The 11,685-nt window shown below is 41.7% G+C and overlaps 1 pseudogene; it reads left to right on the top strand.

The window, feature by feature from the left end:
• The first annotated feature begins 696 nt into the window (after positions 1–696).
• Positions 697–2,661, top strand: LOC150033861 (uncharacterized; annotated as a pseudogene).
• Positions 2,662–11,685: the final 9,024 nt, after the last annotated feature.

Consider the following 11,685-nt stretch of genomic DNA (forward strand, 5'->3'; position numbering starts at 1 on the left):
TAAGAAAGACATACATGCTCACTTAGGTTTAATTAATAGTTTTAAAGTGTTTAAAACTTGGATCACATAGACCTAAGATCACGGTCCATACGTGGGTGGAGTTGTACATTGTGTCTATTTGTATTGTAAATGTCTTTGTAAGAACTGGATAGTTTATGGTTGTGTAAGCATTAGATGTCGTGGTTGTGTATCCCCAGTTGGATATGTTTTTTGTTGTGATATCTCTATCAGGTTATTTTCCAAACCGAGTTATGTCAGGACTGCACTTCATGTGTGTTTAAAGGTTTTCAGGGGTTCTGCTGTGTTGTGTTACATGTAAAGTATTTTATATCTAAGATTAGTGTGTTTATCAGGTTCAACGATTCAGCAGGGTCAACATGTATTGTTAGAGGAGGACGATGTCTGTTGGCTCATGCCATCTCCCTGGCTAAGCCAGCAGGTAGTTTGGGAGGGGGTGTGACAACTTGGTATCAGAGCGGTTAGCTCCATGGCAAATGAGACAGAGCAGTTAGTGCTTAGAAGAATCTAGGAAGTAAATAGTAGATGTTGAGTCAGTTCAGATAGAACTAGCATAGTATGGTCCAAGTATGGATAAGAGTGAGTCCAGTCAGGACTAGAATGTGGGTGGAAGTTTAGTATCATGCATCTGAGTTAAGTATCTATAGCATGTCTGATGTGTGATATGTTATAGGAGTCATGCCACCATGTACCAGCAAACGATGTAGGCAGATTCAGGACGAGACGCAGGATCCTACCCAAGGTCAATCTGAAAGGGGACCCAGTACCCCGAGAGTTCAGACTGGAGCAGGAAACGAGCAGTTTTCTAGATTGCACAGGAGGTAGGTAGGCCAGAGAGAGCAGGGCCTAGTGATCCGGAAAAGATGTATGGAATAGAACGGTTGAAGAAATTAGGAGCCACAATGTTTGAGGGTTCCATAGATCCAGCTAACGCTGAGGTTTAGTTAAATATACTTGAGAAATGCTTCGATGTGATGAGCTGTTCTGTGGAGCGAAAAGTCAGATTGGCCACATTCCTGCTGCAGAAGGAGGTAGAGGGATGGTGGAAATCCATATTAGCCAGGCGCAGTGATGCACATATATTAGACTGGCAGACTTTCAGAGGCATATTCGAAGACAAGTATTATCCCAACACATACTGTGAGGCAAAGAGAGATGAGTTCCTGGGGCTGAAGCAAGGGCCACTTTCAGTGGCCGAGTACGAGAGAAAGTATACCGAGCTTTAACGGTATGTTGATGTGATTGTGGCATCTGAGAGTGACAGGTGTCGAAGGTTTGAAAGAAAGCTACGTTTTGGGATACGTACCCTGGTTACAACTATTGCTAAGTGGACAGATTTTTCCCAGTTAGTAGAGACTGCCCTACGTGTGGAGCAGAGTATAACAGAGGAGAAGTCAGCAGTGGAGCCTAGTTATGAGGTTTCAACAGCTAGTTGTTTCTGAGGTCGTAAGCAGCAGAGGTTTACACCTGGAGTGAATATTTCAGGCCGTCAAGACTTTAAGCGTTGGTCTGGTGGCCAGTCATTGAGGCAGATGAGTTCAGGTAGTGCCTATCAGAGGCAGAGCCAGAGAGCACCCAGTCAGTCTGCTAGTTCAGCAGTAAGACCACAGATGGGTCAAGAGTCCGTTGCTATAGAAACCAGGAGAACCCTATGTGCAAGTTGTGGCAGGAATCATCGGGGTTAGTATCTTGTTGGTGCCGGTGTGTGTTACCAGTGTGGACAGCTAGGGCATTTCAAGAGAGACTGTCCACAGCTGAGAGCAGCAGTTCAGAGGGACCAGGGCGTTGAGTCCCACACAGTTGAGTAGCCGAGAGTCTTAGTGGCTGCAGGAGAGTGCACCAACGGTGCAAAGTAGAAGGGAGTTGTGGGGAGACCTAGGCAGCAGGGAAAATGTCTACGCTATGACTCAACAGGAAACAGAGGATGCACCAGACGTGATTACTGGTACGGTTTTTATTTGTAATGTACCTGCACCTGTTTTATTAGATCTAGGTGCTACGCATTCCTTTGTTTCTAGTATGTTTCTAACTAAGCTGAATAGGATGCTAGACCCTTTATTTGAGGGGTTAGTTATATACACTTCAGTTGGTGACGTTTTACTAGTTAATGAAGTGCTGGATGATTGTGAGGTTTTAGTAGAAGGTCTCAGTATGCTAGTGGATCTTCTTCCACTAGAGTTGCAGGCGTTGGATGTAATTTTTGGAATGGATTTCTTATTCACTCACTATGCTTCTATGGATTGCCATAGGAAGGAAGTGACTTTTAGGAAACTAGGTTTGGCTGAAGTGGTTTTTAGGGGTGAGAGGAAGATTATTCCTACAAGTTTGATTTCAGCTCTGAAAGCTGAGAAGTTGTTGAGAAAGGGTTGCACATCGTTTCTTGCACTCGTAGTAGAATTGCAGGAAGAAAAGCTGAAACCAGAAGATGTTCCTATAGTAAACGAATTTCTTGATGTTTTTCCAGCTGATCTATCAGGTTTGCCACCTGATAGAGAGGTGGAGTTCACTATTGAATTGTTACCAGGAACAACACCTATTTCATAGGCACCGTACAGAATGGCTCCGAGCGAGCTTATGGAACTGAAGGTGCAGTTACAAGAACTAGTTGACAAGGGATACATCAGGCCTAGTGTATCACCTTGAGGAGCTCCAGTGTTATTCGTGAATAAGAAATATTGTACCCTCAGATTATGCATTGATTACATGCAGTTAAACAAGGTCACGATACATAACAAGTATCCTCTATAACGCATTGATGACTTGTTTGACTAGTTAAGAGGAGCAACAGTGTTCTCTAAGATTGATTTCAGGTCAGGATACCACCAGTTAAAAGTTAGGGAATCAGATATTCCTAAGATAGTATTCAGGACGAGGTATGGGCACTATGAGTTTTTAGTGATGCCATTCGATTTAACGAATGCGCCAGCAGATTTCATGGACCTCATGAACAGGATCTTCCATCAGTACTTAGATTAGTTCGTGATAGTGTTCATCGATGACATATTAGTTTACTCAATTGACAGGAAAGCCCATAAGGAACATCTGAGGATTGTTTTACAGACACTACATGATAAACAGTTGTAGGCTAAGTTCAGTAAATGTGAGTTCTGGTCGAAACAGGTAGTGTTCTTAGGGCATGTAGTTTCAGCGGACGGAGTTAGTGTTGATCCGTAGAAAGTGGAAGCTGTTGTCAACTGGGAGAGATCAGCTAGTGCAACAGAGGTACGTAGTTTCCTAGGCCTGGCTGGATACTACAAACATTTTGTTGAGGATTTCTCACGATTAGCATTACCCTTGACAGCTTTGACAAGGAAGAATGCTAAGTTTGAGTGGTTGGATAAATGCGAACAGAGTTTCCAGGAGCTGAAGAAGAGATTAGTGACAGCATCTATTCTGACACTTCCTGTAACAGGGAAGGAGTATGTGATCTATTGTGATGCTTCGAGGCAAGGATTAGGTTGCGTGCTTATGCATGAAGGAAAGGTAATAGCTTATGCTTCAAGGCAGTTGAAGAAGCATGAGTGTAATTACCCTACCCATGATCTTGAGCTAGCAACAGTTGTTTTAGCACTAAAGATCTGGAGACATTATTTATTCGGTGAGAAGTGCCACATTTTCACAGATCATAAGAGCCTGAAGTATATCTTTGATCAGAAAGAGCTGAATCTGAGACAGAGGCAATGACTAGAACTGATTAAAGACTATGACTGTACCATTGAATACCATCCGGGTAAGGCTAACGTAGTAGCAGATGCATTAAATAGGAAGTCGAGACTTCCGAAGAGTGCCTTGTGTGGTATTCGAGCAACCTTGCTAAGTGAGTTAAGAGGTTTCAGGGAAGTTGTGACTGTAGAGAGTTCAGGGAGTCTTTTAGCTCAATTTCAGCTTAGGTCTTCTCTAGTAGCAGAGATTGTGAAAAGACAGCCAGAGGATAGTAACTTACAGAAGATGCTTGCAAAGTCCAAGCAAGGCCCAGAGGCAGAATTTGAGTTGAGAGCAGGCGGAGCCATAGTTAAGCAGAGAAGACTATGCGTTCCGAGTATTAGTGAGCTTAAGGATGCTGTACTAGAGGAAGCTCATAGTTCAGCTTACGCTATGCATCCAGGAAGCACCAAGATGTACGGAACTTTGAAGAAAACTTATTGGTGGCCTGGTATGAAGCGAGAGATAGCCGAATATGTTGATAAATGTTTGATTTGCAAACAGGTTAAACTAGTGAGACAGAGGTTAGGAGGACTTCTTAATCCATTGCCAGTGCCGGAGTGGAAGTGAGAGCATATTACCATGGATTTTCTATTTGGTTTACCTCGTACTACTGGTGAACATGGTGGTATATGGGTAATAGTAGACAGACTCACCAAGACAGCGCGGTTTATATCGATTAAAGCGACGTCTACACTAGATCAGCTAGCTAAGCTATACGTCGACAGAATTGTGAGTCAGCATGGAGTGCCAATGTCCATAGTTTCAGATAGGGATCCGAGGTTTACTTCTAAGTTTTGGCCTTTTGTGCAGAAAGCAATGGGAACAAAGTTGAAGTTCAGTACAGTGTTTCATCCCCAGACAGATGGTCAGTCAGAGAGGACCATCCAGACCTTAGAAGACATGTTGAGAGCTTGTGTCCTTCAGTTTAAGGGAAGTTGGGATACCTACTTATCACTTATGGAGTTTGCTTATAATAACAGCTATCAGTCTAGTATCGGCATGGCACCATTCGAGGCTTTGTATGACAGACCATGCAGAACTTCTGTGTGCTGGAAAGAAGTGGGAGAGCGAAAGCTAGTTGGTCCTGAGTTGGTACAAGTTACGTCAGAAAATATTAAGTCGATTAGAGAGAACCTGAAGATAGCTTAAGATCGATAGAAGAGCTATGCAGATAAGCGACGAAGAGACTTAGAATTCTAGGTTGGAGATCAAGTTTTCTTAAAGTTATCTCCATGGAGAGGTGTTCTTCGCTTTGGGAGGAAAGGTAAGCTGAATTCTAGATATATGGGTCCTTATCGGATAACAGAACGAGTTGGATCAGCAACCTATAGACTTGAGTTGCCAGCAGAATTTGCTCGAATACATGATGTTTTCCATGTGTCCATGTTGAGGAAATATATTCCAGATCCGTCACATGTGTTGCAAGCACAACCAGTTGTTCGGAAAGAAGACTTGAATTATAAAGATGAAGTGGTTCAGATCCTTGACAGAAAGGAGCAAGTTTTGAGGAACAAAACGATCCCACTCGTGAAGGTCCTTTGGAGACATCACGGAGTGGAGGAGGAAACCTGGGAGTCAGAAAACCAGATGAGGAGGAGTTACCCGACACTCTTGACCTAAGGACTTCTAAATTTTGAGGACAAAATTTCATAAGGGGGAGGTAAGTTGTAAACATGAGACTTTCTTGGATTATTTGCTCTTGTCACATATTGTAGGATGCTGGATTTAAGTTATTGTTGAAGAAAAATGGCAAAGCTTTTGGTTGAGGTTGTCTTTGATAATTTTGGAATTTATTAATAAAGAAAAGAAAAGAAAGGAAATAAAGAAAAAGAAAAGAAAAGAAAAAAAAAAGAAAAAGGAAAAAGGAAAAAGGAAAAAAAATGAAAGGGGATGGAAACCCATTCGGCGCTTAAGGGTTTAAAGTGAGAACCCACCACCGCCTAACTCATTTCAGCCCATTTCTCCATCATTTCCCATAATATTTTAAGAGAATTTCGAGAGAGAGAGAGTGAAGGAAGAGGAAGAAGAAGCTTGCTGCAGGTTGGAGGTTGAAGAAGGGAGGAAAAAGTTCATGCAAGTGCAACCATGAAAGAATCTGTGTTCAACCTATCTATCTCTAGTTTTTAAGTTGGTTTGAGCTACACAAGAAGAACTAAGAGGTGAGGCCTGACTTTCTTGAAAGTTAATCTATTTTCTAACCAAGTTCATGAAGGAAGCTTGAGCTAAATCTGATGTTTAAGTTAATGGTTTTTGAAAAGGAAAACAGAGCACAGAATTTTCGTGCAAATCAGAAGGATCTAGGGTTTTCTTTGGTTTTTCAAACATTCTGGGGTGTACAGGTTGAATTAGAAGCTCAATTGGGTATGGTTGGAAATCTTCAATTGCCTATAACTTACATGAAGAATTCGTGAGCCAAAAATGACTAGAAGTAGGTTTAATTTCAGGAGAAAGGTAAAGGGTAGCAGAGAAGCACGAATCTGTATTTTCTATGTTCAGGGGATTTCTGGAAACATCCATTGGGAATCTTGTTTTTATTCCTTCAGGTAAGTTGTAGAGGGTTCCAAAATGAAGATTTTTATATATAGTACATTAATTTTGGTCAAGTATTGAGGAAGTTATGAGCATTGGAATTTAGGATATTGAATCTGAAAAACCTGGAAAAAAAGTGTGAAGTATGATTTTATTTCTAGAATTTAGAATTCATGAGCATGGAAGGACAAGACGATTTATAGTTCTGAGCTCGGTTTTGGTTTTTTTGACAGGCCAAGAGGAAATAGGCCGAGTCTACAGACCAGGGAACTAGCTAAGACTGTGAGTGACAAAACGAATGTCGAAAATGATTTCTAAACTGTAATTTATGCTTAAATGGTTTACATGCTTGAATATGAACTTATGAATGATACATGATTTCTATGAATGGTTTCAAGCATAAGTTTTGAGCTTAGATTTTCTAATGAGGTTTATATACGAGCACTTGATTATTGAATTCCTGAAAAGTAGTTGAAACGATATCATTTAAAGTAAAGTATGTATTAGCGAGTACTGTTAAAAGATTTTCAGTTTTTCATGAGCAAGCTAAGTATGCTTGAGTTTTACGAAAGATAAAGATAAGCAGACATGTTTTAATATTTTCATGTGGTTTTTTGAGACTTTTATTGACTACATGACTGAGATATTGAGCCCGAGGCTATATGGTACCGTGTGCACACAGGTTATATTCCGTGGTTGACGTTGAGTGTACTCCGTGACAATGATACTGTCGTGAGCACTGGGCGGGCCCCACTACGACAAAGATGATGGGAGTGCTGGGCGGGCCCCATTACATCGTAGAGCTAGTAAACGTTGGTTGTATTGGGTGTGCCCTACACAATGTTGATTTGTCATGTTAGTTAAAATGTTTTATATACTTGATATGCCTTGCTAGATTTTAATGACGTACTTGCAGAATATTTGAGAAAGCTTTTAGCGTTACACGTTTATGTTTAACGCTTTGATTGAATAGATTCATACGTTTAAAGGTCTATCACGTGTTCTGATTTGCGGATTTACCGTTTTAAATTTAGTCACTCATTGGGCTTCGTAGCTCACTCTTTCAAAATGTTTTCCCACTTCTCAGGTAGAGATCGAGCTCCCGGTGCCTGATAACTGCCAAAGTCTGTTTTCTCTAAAAACTTCCAGATCAAGCTCCATACGTGGGTGGAGTTGTACATTGTGTCTGTTTGTATTGTAAATGTCTTTGTAAGAACTGGATAGTTTATGGTTGTGTAAGCATTAGATGTCGTGGTCGTGTATCCCCAGTTGGATATGTTTTTGGTTGTGATATCTATATCAGGTTATTTTCCAAACTGAGTTATGTCAGGACTGCACTTCATGTGTGTTTAAAGGTTTTCAGGGGTTCCGCTGTGCTGTGTTACATGTAAAGTATTTTATATCTAAGATTAGTATGTTTATCAGGTTCAATGATTCAGCAGGGTCAACAGGTATCATTAGAGGAGGACGATGTCTGGTTGCTTCACGCCATCTCCCTGACTAAGCTAGCAGGTAGTTTGGGAGGGGGTGTTACATTTTGTCTAAGGCAGGTTCTGTCTAGGCTGGGGTATTTAAGTTGACGAAAACGTAACACCCCTACCTGGGAACTTACCTGGAAAGGTGAATTAGATAGATTTGATGCATGCATGCAAGTTAAGGACAATCCATTAAAGTGTTTAAATGTGACTACTTGAACTTGTTCATATTTCATAGACAAACGTTGTTTATGAGCAGAGTTTAAAAAGAAGACAGACTAAAATCAATAGCCGTATTGTCTAGGTTAATGAATCCCTAGGTAGAACATTCAGTGGGAGGTACTTGGGGCATAAGATGCTTCACTTAAACCTTTCACTTTTCTCCTAAATAGTCTACACCATGAGATCTATCCTCGGCCTCGCGACACCTTTGGTGTGTCCCCAACGAATGGTGTTTGGGTAGGTCAATATCAAGGTGGATGGAGAGAGTGTTCATAGTAAGTGGGAGCGGGAAGTGTGACAACATATCCCTTGGTCTCCTTCGTTAGGTTGAATAAAGTTACTACGCATCGCCTCGAGCCACCCTAGGAGTGTCTCCCTAAAGGATGGCAGTTTTGTGCGTTTCTTTATTTGATCTCCTATAAGAGGGTAAGGTAACTTAGTCTCTTGTCCTAATCTGCTTCTTCCCTACGGTGGGCTCATTAGGTCGGGACTCTGGCACCGAAAATGAGGGGTTACACTTACGTGGAATAGTTAAATGTTAACGATTTTGGATCGGAAAATGGTGGTTGTTAGGTTCAGTTCCAAGAGTTGGTTCTGCCTAATGGTTGAGAATATCTCATCCCAGCGAAGGGGCAACTGATCACCCCACCGGTGGTGTTTGTCCTGACTCACTGGGACATCATTGCAAAATAGAAGTCTATAACTTAGGGTACTTGAAACTCTTTTGCAAAACTGATTGGTTTAAAAGTGGTTTAGCAAAATCTAATAAAGTTTTGTTCGTATTTTCAACAATATTTTCAAATGGCAACAACCATCTTATTGTTGTTAAGCGTCGAAAAACTAACTGGCGATAATTTTTCAACATGGAAACACATGATCACGACGATCTTAATCATCGAGGATCTCATGTTCGCTCTCACGGAGGCTTGTCCTTCTATTCCAGCTCCAAATGCCGCTCGAAATGTTCGGGAGGCATACGAATGATGAACAAGGGCAAATAAGAAGGCCTGAACCTACATCTTGGCAAGTCTTTCTGAAGTCTTGGCCAAGAAACATGAGCCTAGGGTCTCAGCATGTGAGATCATGGAGTCCCTGCGGGGGATGTTTGGACAACTGTCTGAACAGCTTATGCATGAGGCTCTTAAATACATATTCAACTCCAAAATGCAAGAAGGCACTTCTATTCGTGAACATGTGATAAACATGATGGTTCACTTCAATGTGGCAGAGTTAAATAGGTCTACCATTGATGGGGGTAACTAGGTTAGCATAATCTTGCATTCTTTGTCGGAGAGCTTCCTGCACTTTGTTAGCAATGTGATTCTTAACAAAGTGAAGTATAACCTTACAACTCTCCTCAACGAGTTGCATACATACCAATCTTTACTGGAAATTAAGGAGAGGCAGAAGGGTGAGGAAAATGTTGTTTCATCTTCCAGGACATTCCATAGAGGTTCGACCTTAGGAACGAAGTCTGCACCTTCTACTTCTAACTCTGCAAAGGGGAAGAAGAAGAAGGGTGGTAAGGGAAAAGGGAAGGCACCTGCTAACCCACTGCCTGTCGCCCCAAGGAGGCATCCACAAGTTGCTAAGGGAAAGTGTTTCCATTGCAACCAAGATGGACACTGGAAGAGGAACTGTTCTCGGTATCTGAAAGAGAAGAAAGCAGCCAAGGCTAAGGCCAAGGCCGATAAAGGTAAATATGATTTACTTGTGCTTGAAACTTGATTAGTGGAGAATGATGATTCTGCCTGGATAATTGATTCAAGTTCCACTAACCATGTTTGTTCTTCTTTTCAGGGGATTAAATCTTGGCGACAGTTGGAGGCTGGTGAGATGACCATGCGAATAGGCACCGGGCACGTCGTCTCAGCTGTGACAGTGGGAGGACTCTAGTTAGCTTTACATAATAGGTTTCTTATTTTGAATGATTTATATATTGTTCCTGAACTAAAAAGGAACCTTATTTCTGTAAAGTGTTTATTGCAATGTAAATATACTGCCTCTTTTGATTTGAATAAAACGTTTATTCATAAAGATGGTGTTTTTATTTGCACAGCAAATCTGGAATCGAATTTATATGTGCTAAGGCCGTTAGCCATTAATTCCCTCCATAATACTGAAATGTTCAGAACTATCGTAACTCAATCAAAATGTCGACGAATTTCTCCAAAAGAAAATGCCCAACTTTGGCATCTACGTTTAGGGCACATTAATCTCAATAGGATTGAGAGATTGGTGAAGATTGACTTCTAAGTGAGTTAGAAGAAAATTCTTTACCTGTGTGTGAATCTTGCCTTGAGGGTAAGATGACTAAACGACCTTTTACTGGAAAAGGTTCTAAAGCCAGGGAGCCTCTTGAGTTAGTACATTCTGACCTTTGTGGTCCTATGAATGTGCGAGCCCGAGGTGGCTATGAGTATTTTATCAGTTTTACTGATGATTACTCCAGGTACGGGTATATTTATCTTATGCAACTGAAGTCTGAATCCTTTTCAAAGTTCAAAAAGTTCAAGGCTGAAGTTGAAAACGCATTAGATAGATGGATTAAAAAACTTCGATCGAATCGAGGTGAAGAGTTTTTGGACTCCGCATTCCAGGACTATTTGATAGAACATGGAATCGTTTCCCAACTCTCAGCGCTGGGTACACCTCAGCAGAATGGTGTAGCGGAGAGGAGAAATAGGACCTTGTTAGACATGGTTCGCTCGATGGTGAGTTACGCTTCCTTACCGAACTCGTTTTGGGGTTTCGCAGTGGAGACTACGGTGTGCATACTCAACTGTGTTCCCTTCAAGAGTGTTGTAAGAACACCTCTAGAGTTGTGGAACGGGCATAAAGCTAGTTTATGTCACTTCCGCATTTGAGGTTGCCCTGCACATGTGCTTGAGGCTAATCCCAAGAAGTTGGAACCACGATCGAGGTTATGCCTCTTTGTAGGCTAGTTGGAACCACGGTCGAGGTTATGCCTCTTTGTAGGCTACCCCAAAGGTACACGAGGGGTTTATTTTTATGACCCGACGAAAAATAGGGTGTTTGTTTCAACAAACGCTACTTTTCTGGAGGAGGATCATATAAGGGAGCACAGTCCACGAAGCAAAGTCGTGTTACATGAACTTTCCAATGAAAATATTGAAACTTCAATAAGAGTTGTTGAAGAGCCTGCTACATCAACAAGAGTTGTTGATGGGAGTTCATTCAGTAGGTCGGTTCCACCTCAAGAGTTGAGGGAACCTCAATGTAGTGGGAGGGTTGCGAACCCACCCATTCGCTATATGGGTTTCACAGAAATCCTTGCTATGGTAGCACATGGCGATGTTGAGGGTCCGTTGTCTTATAGGAAGGCGATGGAGGATGTTGACTGGGATGAATGGGTTAAGCCTATGGTTCTTAAGATGGAGTTGATGTACTTCAACTCAGTATGGGATCTTGTAGATCAGCCTGATGGGGTTCGCCCTATAGGTTGTAAATGGATCTACAAGCGCAAATAGGGTGCTGATTGGAAGGTACAGACCTTCAAGGCTCGACTTGTGGCAAAGGGTTATACCTAGGTAGAGGGAGTCGACTATGAGGAGACTTTCTCGCCTGTTGCCATATTAAAGTCGATCTGCATCCTCCTGTCCATTGTAGCTTATTATAATTATAAGATTTGGCAAATGGACGTCAAGATGACCTTTCTGAATGGCAATCTTGAAGAGACCATTTATATGGTGCAGCCCGAGGGATTCATAGCCCA

Source organism: Benincasa hispida, chromosome 9 (assembly GCF_027475165.1).
Source record: "Benincasa hispida cultivar pf3 chromosome 9, pf3_genome.v1.1, whole genome shotgun sequence".
NCBI classification, from domain to species: domain Eukaryota; kingdom Viridiplantae; phylum Streptophyta; class Magnoliopsida; order Cucurbitales; family Cucurbitaceae; genus Benincasa; species Benincasa hispida.